Source organism: Myxine glutinosa, chromosome 10, assembly GCF_964187855.1.
Source record: "Myxine glutinosa chromosome 10, kmMyxGlut1.1, whole genome shotgun sequence".
In the NCBI taxonomy this organism is placed as follows: Eukaryota; Metazoa; Chordata; class Myxini; order Myxiniformes; family Myxinidae; genus Myxine; species Myxine glutinosa.
In genome coordinates, this window is record NC_136270.1 from 123,037,548 (window position 1) to 123,057,775 (window position 20,228).

The 20,228-nt window shown below is 42.1% G+C and overlaps 1 pseudogene; it reads left to right on the plus strand.

Moving 5' to 3' along the window:
* Positions 1-10,070: 10,070 nt before the first annotated feature.
* LOC144893971 (uncharacterized) lies at positions 10,071-19,584 on the plus strand (annotated as a pseudogene).
* Positions 19,585-20,228: the final 644 nt, after the last annotated feature.

The following is a 20,228-nucleotide window of genomic DNA, read 5'->3' on the forward strand; positions in this document are numbered from 1 at the left end:
TACAATCACAAACAGGAATATCTAATTCCCACCAAAAATTTTCCTAAACCAACAAATTAAGCATAATGTATTATTACCATAATTCCTCCCCACTTTTCCTTTTCCCCTTTTCCTTTTCCCCCTTTTTTTTTTTTTTTTTTTTTTTTAACAGTGTGTCACTCGTGGTGATATGAGTTCACTGATCTTGTAATTGACACAACTCATAACATTGTCGTTATGCCATTATCTTAATTCTACTGTATTCATTTGCAACATCACTTGATTTAATCTTTTAATCTCAGTATTTATGTCGCCATAAAAGTCTTCCTCTTGTGGTTCCACATTTCTTTCCTCATTTGTCACTTCATGCGTTATCATCGTGTTGTTGGTTACCTTATTCAAACACACCGTCACTAAGGCTTTCAAGCAAGCCACCACTAAAACAATTGCCAATATAACTACGAAACCAACAAAAGTCTGCTACTCCTTGTATATATTCATACCTATGACATAATTATATGTCGATGACATTCAACATTATATACCAAACTAACAAGCTTCCTAAAAGGTAAATAAAGAAAATCCCTTAATATGTAACATAAATCAGATTATTTGTCTTACCCTGATCCCCCTATCTCCCGGGGTTGAACTCAATCCCCTGATCATGAGTGTAGTTGTGATACATTTTTTCACTCATGTTGTATTAATATCAGCAGGTAATTGTATGTCATGTAGGCAAATAAATGTCACTATCCCAAGTAGGAATATCACATGTTGAAAATGTAATGTTTATCAATGCAAGGGGTGTTAAAATGTAATTCAAATGACTGTAAATCACGACTATCATTTATCTGCCACTGAATGTTCTGCTGGGCTGCTAGGTGCAGCCTCATTTTCTGTGGGATCGTCCACCTTAGCCCCATGTGCTTGCTTGCAATGAGAGGCATGAATCCAACTTTCTATTTTGGGTCCATTTTTTTTTTTTTCTATTCTTATCAATCTCCTATGGTTTATCATTTCGTTCCAAGATACCGCAACCAAAGGTTTTAAACAAAGCTCTACCAAACTATTTCCAATGTGAACAAAAAATGCCAGTGAAACAATGATTCGAAGAATTAACTTCAAGGGGTCAATAAATTTATTCTATAACCAGATCTAATTTTCCCATCCAATAGTTTGCCTTGCCACATGTCATATTATAACACTTTAATAAACCTTCGAAAAATGTTTCCCATCTCAACAAATTTCCTTTTTACAAATAGCCATGTGTAACTTACGTATTTAACTACAATTTCCTCTCAATTTGTTTGGCCTAACTGGCCGCAAAAGTGGCTGCCAGCATGCAGTACCGTTTTTTATCTACCAAGGAAGTGCTCGTCCACACAAGACCTCTACCAAAATGTTGTTTGTAAAAACAAATCTGGGATTTCTGATTACATGGATGCACTCTCAGGACATTTTCAGGCTGCTGTTAACAATCCACTATGATAAATTAATTCCTTTACCCACAATCAAATAATTAGTACAAATTGAGGATATTATCCCTCTGACATTCATTTATAGATTCATTATGTTGGATCTAATATATATATATATTTTTTTTTTTTCCCAATAATTTCGCACTGCTGTAAGGAAGAACAATAGCTCTCATAAGTCTTAGTAATATCGTACTTAATTTACCCAGCATCGAAGAATTTATTTACTATCCATTCTCATCTGTTAACCAGTGACTTTGCTTGAACTCCAGAACTCAAAACTCACAATAGTTCAAACCAGCAAAATTTCCTTTACTATTTTCCCATATCATCTATGCCTTATACACATCCATACATACAGCCCAATTTATATTCTGATAAAATTCAAGTATATATATATATAAAATCCGTGAGCAGAGTACTCTGGGAAGTCAGCGTAAGACCTCTCCAAAATTTGGCTAATTTTGTACTCCCACATTTTTTATGAAGCTCATATCCATAAATAGCTTTGATTCTCATATAAATTCTATCACAATGGAATCCCAAGATTACTTCCAATTTTTACTATTAATGAATAGCTGCTCATAACTCAGCAAATCAAATCTTTATTCTCCATCTCCCTTGACAAAAGTGATAATTTTCATAATCAAATTATATTTCTATTTTTTATTTTACGAATTCTCTCGATATGCGATCCCATCCCCATGGAACTATCTATTTTCAGACAAGGCACACTGTCGGTGTCAACAATCTTGTAAGATTGATACACAAAAACAAAAACACTGACACACAAAATACCCACACACACATGCATTATGCGTATTTGTTTGCGTTGGAACCCTTATTTACAGATCCGGATGGGTGTCAACTTTATTTCAATTTCTCCAAATTTGTCCTTCAATTTTATAAGCGCTAATACACAAATGGACCAAAAGGTTTATTCTTAGAAAACCCCTATGACATCACATTGACATTACCCTTTCAGTTCCCACAATAATTTATCCAAATTTGACTACCCACCCATTTGTATGTCAGTCGACCACTGACCTATCAATCGTGCGGAACAATAGTCCGAAATTCCCACCTGATCATGATGTGACTCTTGTCACTTGGTTTGCCAAAAAAAATTGCAAAGCAATTGTTCCAAACTTTGTAAATTTAAAATTTTGTGCCCAACATAAAAGATCCAATTTCGGCATTTGATCAATTAATTTTATCAATTTGCTTACAAGCAAAAGAAAAATGAATAATTCTTGCTCCGAAAACTTTTCAGACCCAAGAATCATCGACAGTTATTCATGTTTGTCCAGTAATCTAATTTGTTGAGGCCAATCGTCATTTGGGATTTGTCGCAATGAAGGCCTAATCATTGTCTGAGGTATCGGTCAGCACTGGTACCCTTGATCTTGGTTTACCCTATGAACTTGTCTTCCTTTTGGTATACGGACATCCTCTTTTCCAATGTCCCAGCCGTCCACACTTGAAACACCGGTTTCTGTCGTTGCCTGGTCTGTGCACCTGTGCACTTGTATTGCTGGGCTGCATCTCTACATCCCTGAGTTGCCACTGCAATCTCTCGTTATCTCCTGAAACACGAAAAAATTCTCTGTACCGTCCTTTTTGGGGAGACAACTGGAAATCAGATGGGACAACTGTCACTTTCATTCCTAATTTTGAGGGCAGTTGTGCATTTGTCTCCTCCACTGTATCCTGTATCCTTTTTATTTTAAGTTCTAGATCCGTTATCCGTTCTTGCTGTTCCCGTTGTCTGGATTCACCATCCCAAAGATGGAATGCAAGCCAGTCTACCGTTAGATTCTGTCTCTTCCTGGCTTTCAATCTTTGTTCCAATCTTTCCAATCGACTTCGCTCAAATGTACCATCTCTTGGAAACTCCTCATCATGTCCCTTTGTCCACAAATACCAATTCTCGACCTGCCTTATAGCTTCGGCACCATAACGGTCGTACATATGATGTGTACAAGTACCTTTTTGTGGAATCTCTGGTTGTCCTTGTGTATTCTTGCAGGCTCCATTTCCCATTCTGCCTTTTATCAAAGTAGCGTTGGATGTGTTGTAGTTTGTTCCTCTAAAGCTTCACTCGTACCTCCAGGAAGGATCTCTCCACCTGTTCAAACGGTGATTTCCAGAGAATCTCTCTCACCTGTGGCTTTTGCACAATCCAATCTCACAGATCAGTATTTGCAGATGAGCCAGAGGGTCAGTATGAAATGGGTGAATCCTCAGGTGTCCGCTCTGTTGAAGGGGAAATCACACAATGGTAACCGCACATATATATCTATATATAAACTCACCACCTTGCTCAATTTTCCAAGGTTGTCTTCACATTGATAATATCTCACAAAGATATCAAAGCTTCTTTCTTGAGACTGCATTTTCATCAATCAAACAATCAATATATTCAATTCAATTTATTCAGTTCAATTTATTCAGTTAAATTTATTCAATTAAATTTATTCAGTTCAATTCAATTATTCAATTTCAATTAATTTATCAATATTCATCAATAAATCAAATTAATCATTTTGGATGACTCCTTGCATAAGCCCTTTCCCCAATGATGTCAGGACAGGTCCATCTATTGACTGAGATCGAAGCTCATCAGTCGTCACCTCTGGTTCATACCTCATGTCAATTGACGAATCACTGTTCTGTCCTAGGGTCATATCTGACCTATTTTTCCATTTTGCCTGGTCTCCACAAATTTTCTTTGCAACCACTAAAGGCAACTCATCCTTCATTCGTGAGACCGCCAAAATGGATGGCAGATATTAAAGTTCTTTGGGAAAAATATCTCATCATTTTTCTTTTAATAGTACCCAAATCTCTTGGCAATATAAATTTCGTAAAACTCCTGAAATAAGACTGTAAAATTCCTTCAATCATGCAAAATTTTGAAACTCCATCGCTTGTAACACCCAATTTATCCCATAGGGCTTGAAAGTTCTTTCCCAAGTTCATGCAATCATTCTGCATTTGAACCCTATGATATCATTCATAATAATCATCATGATTTTATAGTCATGGTCCTATCATAATCATCTATTTAAAACGAACATTTCCTTTATCACCACAGCTATGTGGTATAATCAACAATAGAATAAAACTGTACATAGCAACAGGCTACCTCATGGCCACTTAGTATACCTATTGACAATAAGTCATAACAATATCGAATAATCATTGAACAATTAAAAAATCGCTTCTACTGCTCCAGCCGCAGCATTCGTCATTTTGTTTGCTCATCCGCGTGACCAAAACGAAATAAAGGGAGCTCAACCATTACACAGCGCTTTTAATGGCGCATGCCATAGGAACTCAACGCAATTTCGACTCGGCCAGAAAAACGAGCAAATTTTGCAGGATGTTAACTGGAATTAGCCGTGAAAATATATACAAAATACCCAAAAATACACACCCACAAAAATAAACAACAAAACCCAAACAAACCCAAGGTCGACCATCTTACACAGTAAATTACATCATTTCAGCATCGTATTGATTGCTGAAATATTCCAGGGTTTATACACACCTTAAAAGAGGTATGCTTTGTGGTGTTGCCCCCTCCCACGTTTATTCCAGGGTTTATACACACCTTAAAAGAGGTATGCGTGGTGTTGCCCCCTCCCACTTTTAATTACTCATTAAATTACTCATTAAATTACTCATTAAATTACTCATTAAATTAACTTACATAGTTTCAGCATTGTATTGATTGCCGAAATATTCCAGGGTTTATACACACCTTAAAAGAGGTATGTGTGGTGTTGCCCCCTCCCACTTTTAATTACTCATTAAATTACTCATTAAATTACTCATTAAATTACTCATTAAATTAACTTACATAGTTTCAGCATTGTATTGATTGCTGAAATATTCCAGGGTTTATACACACCTTAAAAGAGGTATGCGTGGTGTTGCCCCCTCCCACTTTTAATTAAATTACATCGTTTCAATTAAAAAAACATCGCTTCTACTGCTCCAGCCGCAGCATTCGTCACTTTGTCTGCTCATCCGCATGACCAAAACGAAATAAAGGGAGCTCAAACATTACACAGCGCTTTTAATGGCGCATGCCATAGGAACTCAACGCAATTTCGACTCGGCCAGAAAAACGAGCAAATTTTGCAGGATGTTAACTGGAATTAGCCGTGAAAATATATACAAAATACACAAAAATACACACCCACATAAATAAATAAACAACATTTATTCCGTTCAACAGAACAAACATTTCCTATATCATGACATGCATGTCTTCAAAATTATATGACCAAGAGAAAAAGTAAAACTAATTAAAACTGCGGGCAGTGATGATCCGGGGGCCATACCGCTCCATCCTGATTGGACGGGTGCATGCTAGAGTCGTTAACAACGACAGTCCAGATCCGATTGTTCAAAATTTCAACTCAATCGATCGAAAAATGAACGCAGGGATGCATTTTAAAGGTGCAGTGGCACTAACTGAGTTGCCACAAATATGGCCACGAAATTGCCAATATGGCCATCACAAAATATTTTCCTTAATCAATTGGCTCATAGCATAACCAGTCTGCATGTATTTCATCCGAAGATGTATCTGAGGAATTTTAATTAAATAAGTCATTTATAAATCAACGAGTTAATTTATTAAATGATTAATCAATAAATCAAAATTTTCCTTGACAGCCACATCACTTGGTCAGTGTCATGTCCAAATATCAGCTTCCTTACTCAAAAGGTGCCTGAGTTAATGTAATGTAATTACTGTAATAAGATTACTGTAATTACTGTAATGATTACTGCAATTACTGTAATTACCGGAACTGTAATTACTGTAATTACCTCAGGTAATTATTGTAATGTAATTACTGTAATGTAATTACTGTAATGTAATAAGAAATGTAATTAATTAAATAAGTACTTCATTAATCGCTAATAATTAAATAATTCGTGAATTCTTATCCAATTTACTTAACATTTGAGTGTCCCCAAAACGTTGGAGCAAAACGTTGCAACAACGAAAGTGAAACGTTGTAGCGACGTTGTGGAAACGTCAGCAAAACCCAACATTTGAATGTTCCCAAAACGTTGGAGCAAAACGTTGCAACAACGAAAGTGAGACGTTGTAGCGACGTTGTGGAAACGTCAGCAAAACCCAACATTTGAATGTTCCCAAAACGTTGGAGCAAAACGTTGCAACAACGAAAGTGAAACGTTGTAGCGACGTTGTGGAAACGTCAGCAAAACCCAACATTTGAATGTTCCCAAAACGTTGGAGCAAAACGTTGCAACAACGAAAGTGAAACGTTGTAGCGACGTTGTGGAAACGTCAGCAAAACCCAACATTTGAATGTTCCCAAAACGTTCCCAAAAATGTTCTCTCTCTGTCTGTCTCTCTTTCTGTCTTTCTGTCTGTCTATGTCTCTCTCTGTCTGTCTCTCTCTCTCTCTGTCTCTCTCTCTGTCTATCTCTCTCTCTTTCTGTCTGTCTCTCTCTCTCTGTCTGTCTCTCTCTGTCTGTCTATCTCTCTCTGTCTGTCTATCTCTCTCTCTCTGTCTGTCTATCTCTCTCTCTCTGTCTGTGGTTCTCTCTGTCTGTCTCTCTCTGTCTGTCTGTCTCTCTCTCTCTGTCTGTCTCTCTCTGTCTGTCTATCTCTCTGTCTATCTCTCTCTCTGTCTGTCTATCTCTCTCTCTCTGTCTGTGGTTCTCTCTGTCTGTCTCTCTCTCTGTCTGTCTGTCTCTCTCTCTCTGTCTGTCTCTCTCTGTCTGTCTATCTCTCTGTCTGTCTATCTCTCTGTCTGTCTCTCTCTCTCTGTCTCTCTCTCTGTGTTATCTCTCTCTCATTAAGCGTGAAGAATGTCTCAAAAGCTTAGTGATGGACCTGGACAAAATTTGATACAGATTTTGGTGTTTAACCAGGATAAATTTGGAACAGCCCTTAAACTAACACCAAGCAGATCAATTTTTTATATTTTGAAGCTTAATCGCAGATAAATCTTTCACCTTTCAATAAAAATATATGTACCAACCAAATCTGCGAGCACGGAAGAAGAGAAAACACAAAAACAACACCACTGCACCAACAAGTTCAATTTAGGTTGAGCTTGAGGGTTCACACAAACGCTTTGCTTCTCGCAAAGCGTCCGCCAATGGGAACGAGAGACAGGTAGCCGGAATGGAAATGAGGGACAATGAGGGACAGTGAGGGAGTGTCGGTATGCAATTTTCATCCAATCGCCATCTTTCACAATATTTTTGGACCGGCATGAGATGGCGTTGTCTGTCATTAATTTATACGTTGATCAAACGAGTTTTAGACATGGTGGGAAAACTGAAAAAAAATTATTTATTTATTTATTTAAAACGGGTGTACACGATTGTACACGTGTACGGACCTTACCGAACCTTACCGAACCGGCAAACAAATCGCCTCATGGTGCACTTCATGAGCCGATTTGCCTGCAGACCAGAGTAAGGCTCTTAACACCCAGCGTATAACGTACGCATCCTCGCAAACACACGAATAATAGAATCATTTAAAACGTTCCATCCGTGACTTTTACCTCGGACGGTCGTGACAAAAATACGTTTACACTCCTTGGATTGTCGTTATGTTACCTATATCACGGCATGTTACCTATATCGCGGGAAGCTGTCTTGGAGCAACCTCCTCCACCACCTCCTCCACCATGTTCAGAATTAAACACAGGTTCGTATTTCATAATGGACCATCCCCAAGACGCCATGCTTACCTTGGCGAAGTCCACTCGAAATCCAGCGGTGCCTCCAGATTGTCGTGGAAGTGTTGTGAGACTCAAGACTCCAATGATGTCACAGGTTTACAAAGTTCCAGACTTTATTAACTGGTTGTTCACTTCATTCCAATACCAAATAACTACCGTTTAACTCAATGGACCAGGTAACTCTATCCTGACAGTCCCTCTTTCGTGGCCGATGTCTTCTCCGCAGCGCCGTACTCGTGGTACGCGTTCATTCCGTCGGGCAGGGCTTCTGAGGATGAGTGCTCCTTGACTCAAAGTCTCTTCTGTTTATATGGGCAAACTTCAGTTAATCCTCTGTGCGCTGAAATCGTAATCCCTTCTCTGCAGCAATGTTACTCAGTCATCCTGCTCGCCTTCCTGGCACCAACTCGCTCCTCCCTGCTGGGAATTTGCTTCATCCTCTTTGCATCCCGATGAAAGACAATAGTACGGGCTTGGGAATGTGTGTTAACCCGGGGTCGTGCTAAAGCTACACAACAGGACTCCCAGCTTCGACAGGGCGAGATGCATTCCTGACATTCTTACGACCACCTGCTCGTACCTTGGTTCGTTACCAGTTCCAACCAATGAGTTACACTGAGTTACACTTCCACACGTTGCAGAAGCAATTCACATACAATCTGGCTCGGCTCAATTGGCAACCCTATAATTTGGCAACTGTCATAGATTGTTGTTCAAATCCCGTGTACTGTAAGCTATCGACCTTCCCCTTTTAACAACAACAACAACAACAGCATCACGGGCTATATATATTTCCGGTTCCCCCCATTACCCATAATCATTACAATTTTCAAGATGGCTACTGGAGACGTGTGTGATAATTACTGTAGGCCTATTAATTATTATGCTTGTTGCATTATTATGCTTGTCAAATGTGACGGGCCGATCTTTATATCTGTTGTTACAGGTTGTTCAGTTCTTGCTGAATAAAGCCTACTTGAATGATTCCAATCGAGTCAAGCTTCTTCTATACTCCCTTTGGCTTATTACAATTTACTCAGCAATAATTTCATGATGGACAAATTATTATGTACTGAATGGTTTGAAGCAAACCCAAATTCGAGCAGTGCTGCAAAGGAATGGAACCACTGGTACAAGACGTTCGACAACTTCTTGAGAGCAATTGAGCATCATGGACCTTGAAGCCAACTATGCCCATAAACTATGTTGCTCCAAGTGTGTATGAGTTTATCGCTGACTGTGAAGACTGTGACACTGCCATACAGACCTTACGAAACATGTACGCAAGACCAAAGAATGAAGTCTATGCACGGCACCTATTAGCGAGTCATCGACAGCAACCAGGAGAAACTATTAATGAATACCTGCAGGCATTGAAGCATTTGAGTGGAGACTGTAATTACAAGGCTGTCACTGCTGAGAAACATAAGGAGGAGTCCATCTGGGATGCCTTCAAAAGTGAATAGCAGTCCCATGTCATTCGCCAACGGCTCCTCGAGAATATAACATTGGATCTCGCGATAGCATTTGACCAGGCTCGGACTCTCGATCAAGCGCAGAGGTGTTATGAGTCATATACGGCACCTGTAACACCCCTGAACGTGGTTACTTCTTCTTCGGTCGATAGACCTACTGCCGAAGCCGAAACGAGGACTTGCCAACATACTCGTCCAGATGACTCTCAAGTAGTCGCTGCTGCTGGAAAGCAACAGAAGTGCTTTTTCTGTGGTAACTTTCGACACTCTCGACCAGTTTGTCCCGCTCGGGATTCTGTATGTAATAAATGCGGGAAAACAGGACATTTTGCTAAGGTATGTAGATCATCTGGCCGGGGGCTGCTGTTATGCTCCACACCCCCATCCTCGCCACAATGTCCACCGCATTGGTAGATAACCTATCCAAGGCAACAGTTAACGTGCTTGTGAATGGTAACAAGTGTGGAGCACTTTTGGATACTGGGAGCTCGGAATGTTTTGTGTGCCAGAGGCTGGTTAATGCATACAAACCTTGTGTGCACCCTGGGACAGGTACAGTATCAATGGCATCTCCCTCATTTTTGACTGGAATAGCTGGTCATTGTTTAGTAAACCTTGAGCTGAAGGGTAGTACATGCAGTAATGTTCAACTTTCCATCTTACCTGACCTTTGCAGTGATGTAATCCTAGGCCAGGATTTCATGAAACATCATGATAGTGTTATTGTGCAGTTTGGGGGAGACAAACCACCGGTCTCTGTCTGTGCGCTAGCTACCCTCACTGGACCTCCTCCACCGCTTTTTTCCAATCTCACTCCCGTCTGTAAGCCTATTGCTGTTAGGTCAATAAAGTACAGTGCACCAGACAGCTGTTTCATTGAGTTAGAAACAAGAAGGTTGCTCAAAGAGGGCATCATCGAGCCCAGCACCTCGCCCTGGCGAGCTCAAGTGGTAGTTACAACAAATGAGCGACACAAAAGGCAGATGGTAATTGATTATTCACAGACCGTCAACCGCTTCACTCAACTAGATGCCTACCCACTGTCTAAGATAGGTGAATTGGTCAACAAGGTAGCGCAGTAGCAACTATACAGTACTATCGATCTGAAGTCCGCTTACCACCAGTTCCCTATCGGAGATAAAGACAAACCATATACTGCCTTTGGAGGCATGCGGGCAGTTGTATTAATTTCGCAGAATTTCATTCGGGGTGACAAACGGAGTCTCATGTTTCCAACAGGTGATAGATCAGTTTATTGCCGACAATGAACTTTCTGATACCTATGCTTACCTGGATAACATTACTGCATGTGGCAAAAGTAAGGAACAGCATGACGCTAATCTTGACAAGTTTCTCGATGCTGCCAAGAAATTCAACTCGACCTTCAACCCTGATAAATGCTCATTCTCTGTAGCCGCAGTTGATCTCCTGGGATATACAATCCCAAATGGGTTAATTAGGCCTGACCCAGAGAGACTTCGACCACTCTAGGATCTTCCCCTTCCAGTGGATATGAGGTCTCTGCGTCGAGCACTAGTCATGTTTTCGTACTACTCTCAGTGGATTGTTAACTACTCGGAGAAGGTCAGCCCCCTTGTTTAGGTTCGTTATTTTCCTTTGTCGAATGCAGCCCAACAAGCTTTCAAAGATCGAAAAGCAGAGGTGGAGAAATCAGTGGTTCATTCTATCGATGAATCTGTCCCATTTGTTGTTGAGACGGATGCTTCAGACAATGTGATCTCCGCCACTCTGAATCAGGCTGGAAGACCCGTGGCATTTTTCTCTAGGACACTGAATGCGAATGAACGCAAACATTCTTCAGTGGAGAAAGAGACCTATGCTATTGTTGAATCATTGCACAAATAGCGACACAATCTGACTTGGCGCCACTTCACCCTGATCACCGATCAGAAGTCTGTAGCCTTCATATTCGGCTCCAAACAATCGGGCAAGATCAAGAATGATAAAATACAAAGAAGGAGGATCGAGCTTGCCTGTTACAACTTCGACATACAGTTCCGACCTGGGAGCGAGAAAATAGTGGCAGACACATTATCCAGAGCATACTGCTCAGCAATCAGCACGGACACATTGATCAATCTACACAATTCTGTCTGTCACCCGGGCATCACAAGGATGATACATTTCATAAGAACTCAGAATCTTCCCTTCTCTGTTGAGGATGTGAAGAAGGTAATGGCCTCCTGTCCAGTGTGTGCCGAGTGCAAACCACGATTCCACGACCGTAACAGTCACATTTGATAAAAGCTACACAATCCTTTGAAAGACTCAGTATATATTTCAAGGGGCCCTTACCATCATCTACGGCTAACCACGACTTGCTTACTGTGATAGATGAGTTCTCTCATTTCCCATTCGCCTTTCCTTGTCCTCAATGGGAGGACGTTCTGTAAGGCGTGTTACATTCTATACGTTCACGACTCTGGACTGCTTCCAATGTTACTCCACACGAGCGTTCATTCAATTATCAGCGTCTGTCTACAAGTGGCTGTTCAATTCCGACATGGCTTTCCTCACCTGGGCCTGTTCTCTTGAAACGTTATGTGCGACAATCAAAGTATGACCCACTCATCAAGGAGATGGAACTGTTTGAGGCAAACCCTCAGTATGCTCATGTGCGTTACCCTGGTGGTAAAGAGACAACTGTGGCTCTGCGTGACCTGGCAACATGTGGTGAGGTCCACAACTCTGGTGGTATAGATCCTCCTGTACATAAACCGCCTGAACGAGTCATGGACGGAATCTGGGGGGTTCCGCCACCCAATCAGCTCAGGACTGGAAATTAAGATGCAGCCGGTTTCTCAGAGGTTGAAAGCACCTCAAAGAATGTCCGTCATGCACCTGTACCGCGCAGATCGGGGCGTGATAGAAAAACACCTGATCACCTGGATTTGTAGGACTTACTAGTTTCTTCTTTTAAGAGGGAGAGAATGTCATAGATTGTCGTTCAAATCCCATGTACCGTAAGCTCTCGACCTTCCCCTTTTATCAACAACAGCATCACGGGCTATATACATTTCCGGGTCCCCCCATTACCCATAATCATTACGATTTTCAAGATGGCTACTCGAGACGTGTGTGATAATTACAGTAGGCCTATTAATTATTATGCTTGTTGCATTATTATGCTTGTCAAATGCGACAGGCCTATCTTTACATCTGTTGTTACAGGTTGTTCAGTTCTTGCTGAGTAAAGCCTACTTGAATGATCTCAATCGAGTCAAGCCTCTTCTCTACTCCATATGGCTTATTACAGCAACATAATATCTTCAAGTGAAGTAGCAAACTTCAACCCCTGTGTGCAATATGACACAATGCCACTGATGCAGGAAGAATGAGCATTTCTCACATTGGTTGTTATCTCCATACATGATCAGGTTTCAGAAGGTGAACCGGAGTCCTCCAAGACTCGAAGCATCCACCTCCGTTTTGGTCTCGATTCATGGGTGAAGGATTGAAGTTTTGTTCTCATATTTTTGCTCCGTAGGTTCTTTTCAGGGTCATCACTGAACCCCAGACAGCCTCTAACTGTAGTTCAATTGCAGTGATATTCCCCGGGATAGTTATTAATATCTCAGTGAGGTTCTTCGTTATCACTCCTATCGCTAAAATGATCATTGGCACAATGATCAACTTCCATGTCGCAGTTCTACTTCAACTTCAACAACAACTTCTCTTGACTTCATTTTTCAGGTCCTATTATTCAGCTATTTTCCTGATCCAAGCACCAAGTCGTTTGGCGAAAAATCCTTTTCCTTTGCTGCACCTCTGCTCTGGAATGACCTGCCTTACTCTGTTCGACATGTTGACTCTCTTCCTGCCTTTAAAACCTCCCTCAAAACCTATCTGTTTCACAAGTCTTTCAAAGTCTAAGTCCTGTTTTCCCTTTGGTTTGAGGTGGGACAGAGAGCGAGAGTATGTCTGTGTACATGTGCGGGGGAGGGAGGGGAGGAGGAGTACACATCTGTGGGTTTTGAATGGGGAGGGAGAGGAATAGGGCAAGAGTGAAGGTGTGTCTGTGTGTGTGTATGTTTGTGTGTGTGTGTGCGTTGTGTGTGCGTTCGCATGATAATGTAAAGCGCCATGAGGGTAGTTTACTCTGCATGATGGGTCTATATAAGACTCCTTTATTATTATTATTATTATTTCCATCTTATTTAGCCCAAAGTCGTATGGGTACTGACCCTCAATTAGCAAACAATGCTATCTTTTCATTTTTGTACCTGAGTATTATATCCAGTCACAATTCTTTCTTTTCTTTCATCACGCTTGATTGAATGGTCAGGTAGTAAGTGCTGCTCATTCTAGATTGAATGGTCAGGTAGTAAGCGCTGCTCATTCTAGATTGGATGGTCAGGTATTAAGTGCTGCTCATTCTAGATTGGATGGTCAGGTAGTTAGTGCTGCTCATTCGAGATTGAATGGTCAGGTATTAAGTGCTGTTCATTCTAGATTGAATGGTCAGGTAGTTAGTGCTGCTCATTCTAGATTGAATGGTCAGGTATTAAGTGCTGCTCATTCTAGATTGGATGGTCAGGTAGTGTGTACTGCTCATTCTCGATTGGATCGTCTGGTATTAAGTGCTGCTCATTCTAGATTGAATGGTCAGGTAGTAAGTGCTGCTCATTCTAGATTGAATGGTCAGGTAGTAAGTGATGCTCATTCTAGATTGGATAGTTGCATAGTATGTGCTGCTCATTCTCGATTGGATCGTCCGGTAGTCAGTGCTGCTCATTCTAGATTGGATGGTTAGGTAGTAAGTGCTGCTCATTCTCGATTGGATGGTTACATAGTATGTACTGCTCATTCTAGATTGGATCGTCCGGTAGCAAGTGCTGCTCATTCTAGATTGGATGGTTACATAGTCTGTGCTGCTCATTCTAATTGGTTCGGCCGGTAGTAAGTGCTGCTCATTCTAGATTGGATGGTTACATAGTATGTGCTGCTCATTCTCGATTGGATCGTCCTGTAGCAAGTGCTGCTCATTCTAGATTGGATGGTTACATAGTATGTGCTGCTCATTCTAGATTGGATCGTCTGGTAGCAAGTGATGCTCATTCTAGATTGGATGGTGTTACGGATTCGTCACTTCCGTTGTTGTGGTTTTCATCCACTGTAAACATTTTTGATTCCATGTACTATTATTGTTGTCGTTCAAGGGAAATAGAGATAATTATTTTCAAAAGGTAAAAAAGTTAATGTTTTAAATGAAACCGGAACCAGACGACGAGGAAGAGGAAGAGGAGGAAGAGAAGGCGTAGCGAGTGAGTCGGACAAGAAGCCGAGCTGCTTCGGGGTCTGGAGCGAACGATTGGCAAACGAGGGTCACGAGTGAACTTTGGGTTTCCCGGGAAAGGGATTCCTGCGACAGAGTTGTCATCGCTGTGACAGATAAACCTGCGTGACAGGTTTTGCGGTCGATTCCGGAGAGAATCATCAGAGTGCAGTTACGCCACGAGAACGGGCCGTCGGCCATTTTTATCTCGCGCAGGATTTGTGCTTCGCTCAAGGTTTTTCACATCGCTTCAACCATTTTCACCGCATTCAGACGTTAATCTGGTATGTGTGTGTGTGTGTGTGTGTGTGTGTGTGTGTGTGTGTGTGTGTGTGTGTGTGTGTGTGTGTGTGTGTAACGTGGCTTTTGAGTGGGAAATCTGCGGGTTGCCGATTGCGAGCCGTGGAACGTCCATACCCGAAGGTGTGATTTCCCAGTCGCCTTGAGGGCACCTTTGCGCAGCTTTGGCAGCGTCACTGTGACTGTCAACCCAACGGGATTCTGGTCTCGATACGACATCGTATGGACGATCACTGGAGTGAATCGACTTTGGCTTGAAGCTGGAACCAACTTTGGCTTGAAGCCGGGAACGAGACATTGGGAATGTTCTTCTTTTCGCTCACTTGGAGCACAGTGAGTTATATTGTACGAACCTGATGGTACCATCATAGGAAATATATATTGGTTGTACAATTGATTACTATTGTTGTTGTACTGTTATTCTTGTGTGATCTTAATACAATACTTGTTGGTTGGTAACAATTGGTGTGGTTTCACCATTGATCTTTGACATACAGAATAACACATTTTTCTGCCGTGACTCCTCTCGGGGCTCGGAAGTACACCGTGACCGGGGTTTGGCGAAGAGCACGTAACAATGGTTACGTAGTATGTGCTGCTCATTCTAGATTGGATCGTCCGGTTGTAAGTGCTGCTCATTCTAGATTGGATGGTCAGGTAGTAAGTGCTGCTCATTCTCGATTTGATTGTCCGGTAGTAAGTGCTGCTCATTCTAGATTGGATGGTTAGGTAGTAAGTGCTGCTCATTCTGGATTGTATGGTAAGGTAGTAAGTGCTGCTCATTCGAGATTGGATCATCCAGTAGTAAGTGCTGCTCATTCTAGATTGGATGGTTACATAGTTGATCTGCGCATGCACAAGATTGGAGGTCTCGTCTCTTCAAAGCTGTCCATGCGCGCTCGCTTTCGAAGTTAAGTAACTTTTCACAATTGTGTTTTTGTCGAAACTGTATCTTTCTCTCGGTGTATGTACCTATTGGGGTGTCTTTAATAGTATTCTTGGTGTTGGTTTTTCATACCTGTGTACAGAATCGTCGGTCTTTCGTATCGCGTATTCTGAGGCCTAAGTGTAGTACTAGGCTACCGTGTCCGACCTTGGCTTGAGGCGTTGTTTTTGTCTCAGCGGTTCTCCGATCGCGCTGCAATTACTTTCTGGTCTCTGATTTTCCCGGTCTTTTCACCCCATACTTCCTTGTTTTAAAATCTCCTCAAAAAAAAAAAAAAAAAAAAAAAAAAATTTGCTTCTGTTCTTATTCGTTTATTCGTTCTTATTTGTTCGTTCGTTCTTCGACCACGTTGTTTGTGATCACGTGATCACGTTGTTCAAAAATGTCTAATCTGTCCCCTGAAGACCTGTATTCTGTCATATTCTATAACACCTTTTTCTTCTTCTTCTATAAAAGGATGCTTTCGATTGCTCACCAAATCTATTCATTCCAAAAAAAAATTCCATCTCTTATAGTGCATCTTTCATTCATTCCCTAAACTCTCCAGCACTCCATCCTCCCTCCAGCGTCCTCAAACGTATTTTTGACTCGAATATCTCAAGAAATTCATTTTGCAATAAATGTTCGTTTCCCATTAATCGTACACTTTTCAAAATCAAATCTCACCCCTCCCCTCCAAATCTTCCCCATCACCCCTCCCCTCCAAATCTTCCCCATCACCCCTTCCCTCCAAAACTTCCCCATCACCCCTTCACTCCAAATCTTCCCCATCACCCCTCCCCTTCAAAACTTCCCCATCACCCCTCCCCTCCAAATCTACCCCTTTGCCCCTCCCCTCCAAATCTTCCCCATCACCCATCTCTTTCAAATTTTCCCCCTTGCCCCTCCCCTCCAAATCTTCCCCATCACCCATCCCTTTCAAATCTTCCCCCTTGCCCCTCCCCTCCAAATCTTCCCCATCACCCCTTCCCTCCAAAACTTCCCCATCACCCCTCCCCTCCAAAACTTCCCCATCACCCCTCCCCTCTAAATCTACCCCCTTGCCCCTCCCCTCCAAATCATCCCCATCACCCATCTCTTTCAAATCTTCCCCATCACCCATTCCTTTCAAATCTCACCCCACACCCCTCCCCTCCGAGACTCTCCCTCGCTCCTCCCCTCCTAGACTCCCCTCTCACCCCTCCTCCTCAAAGCGTCCTCCCCGCTTCTTCCCCCTTCCAACTTTCACCTTCATCTCCCTCAACCTTCTGCCTCGCTCTTCCCCCTCATCAAATAACACCTCACTGCGCCTCTCCTAATCACCATCAAACCTTTTGTCCGCCCCATTCTTCCCTTTCTCCAAGCTATTCTGTAATCTCTGACACACCTTCAACAGCTACCTCTTCCTCCTCTTCCACATCTTACCCTACCGCTCCCCCCCCCCCCCCGTTCTGTATCCGATGCTCCCCCTTCCTCTTCCTTAACAGTATGGACCTCAAACATCCGGGGCCTTCGCTCAAACTTGTCTGATCTCTCCATACAGGTTGCTTCTGACAAACCAGACGTGATCTGCTTAACAGAAACTTTCCTCCTTCATGATGTCTCTGATTCCTTGGTATCTCTCCCAGGTTACTCCCTCCTCCGGTATGATAGACCTGAGCCTCGTCCTGGAGGTGGGGTTGCTATCTTTATTAAAAAACTCTCTTCCTCACTCGCCCTGCACTGCCCTCTCTCCACCTCACCCCCAGGAATACCTTTGGCTACGGCTTCCCCTTCGCTCCCACCTTTTGTTCATATGTGTGTTGTACCGTCCACCAAACAGTGATGACTCCATCTACATCTCGCTGTCTGAGAATATGGACCAACTTCTATCTACCCATCCCAACTCTCTCTTCCTCATATGTGGTGATTTCAACTGTCACCATGCCAGTTGGCTGGGTGTGGGTACCTCTCTCACCAGCCATGGCTCTTCAGCAAAGGACTTCTGTGACTCACTGGGACTGACACAATCTGTCAAATTCCCGACCCGGATTTCAGTCAACGGAGCATCTTCTCTTCTGGACTTGGTTATGACTAACTTCCCTGAAAATGTCTGCTGCTCTTCTTCTGCTCCAATCGGCTCTTCTGATCATGTGCTTGTTAAAGTGGACATCTCTCTGACCATTCTCAGAGAGCCTCCTCAGCGTCGGCGAGTCTGGCATTTCACTCAGGCCAACTGGCACAGTCTTCAAGCAGCCATCAATCATCTGGACTGGTCTCCCATCTCTACCGCCTCTGACATCAACTCATCCTGGGAATTCTTCCAAAGTAAATTGCTCTCTCTCATGCACATATTTTTCCCATCTCGTCTTCAGTTGTCATACCCTTCCTCCCGTCCATGGTACACGGGATCTTGTGGTGAGGCTATTGCCCAGAAACAACTTGCTTTCATCTCCTGGAAAGCAAATCCAACGGAAGGAAATCTCATTTCCTTTCACAAAGCCCGAAACAAGTGTGTGTCCACCCTCAGGAGAGCCAGGAAACAATATCTCTCCGTTCTCAGGACTGAACTCTCTTATCTGTCTCCCTCTTCCAAATCCTGGTGGCGTCTGGTCAAATCTGTTTCTGGTGTTTGTTCCCCCTCCATCCCCTCCCTCACCTCAAATGGCCACACGGCTGATAGTATAGGCATATTTGGAATTTCGTGTATTTTTTTTGTTAAAAGCAAAAACTCAATTGATTTTGTAAGAAGGTATCATAAGCTTTAAAAAAAATTAGGGTGGCATTTTTTCTGAACATTCTAAGACTATGAAATCCAAGATGGCGTCCAAAATGGCCACCGAACACTAATAATGCGATATCTTCGTGAGTACATGTGATACAATTACAAATAAAGTGTCTAAATATATGTTTTCTGAGACCAGGAATCGACTGGAATCATCCAATTTATGTTATATGTATGATCTACATGCCAAATTCCAAAATGGCCACCGCGCACCCGCAATGTAAACTATACCTTCTCCCTTCGCATGTAATTACAAACAAAGTATCTATTTAAAGACATGTATTTTTCACAAAGAATACATAATTAACAAGCCAACAAACAGATCTAAATAAAATGAAATACTTGAATTACTGTTCAATCTCTTAAATCGTTTAAACAGGAAGATGCAAAAAGTCATACTGATTAAATGCCTGGCTTTCATTTAGTATTTTTAACAATGGATATCAAGTGAATTATAATTTTGTGAATGTCATAGAAATGTCCCTGGATTCGAACATTTCGATTGTTTTTTTAACGGCATCAATGAGTTTGTGTCTGCTTCCTGAATCTGTATTGATGTCTTACTGATAGGCTTCTCCCAAAAGAGTGGATGTTTCCTTCAAGAAAGCTTCTTCATCAGGCTGAAGTTGCAGGAACTTTCGGAAGTACAAACTGTACAAAGCAAGCAAGGTAACTGTATGAGCTTCCAGTGCTCGATACATGTGTTTTCCGTAGAGTATTTGTCTTACGGTTGTAGGTGAGTAAAGTCCAGCTTCGACCCATGCTTAGTCAATACCACTCCCTTCCACATATTTACCCATGGCAGCCAGTGCCCAGAAGACGATGTGCAGCTCGCCAGGTCGAAACAAGAACTGCTTCTTGATGTCCTCACGCTCCATCCACAACTTCATGGCCATGTCGTATAGCTGAAGATCAAGAGTCACGACTGTGATAGATTCTGGTCCCATGACATGAGTGGCGATAGCACGTGCTCTCATCAGACCTGTGAACAGGGTGTCATACTCTGTTGGTGGCAATCGTATTAGTGGTGGTACAAGGGCAACGTTTGTCTTGGAACCAGATGGAGACAACAGAGAGTTGAAGGCGCCCCATGTTCCTGGAGAAGTAGAGCTTGATTTTACTTCAACTTCACTTTCGTTGAAGTCCAAACAGCCAATAATCCATGCCATATCCTTCTCTTTGTTTGACTGTGAGCTGGACTTGCAGGAATTCAGTGTGCAAACACACTTTTTGTTTGTTGGTATTGGTTTGTCACATGATAGTATTTC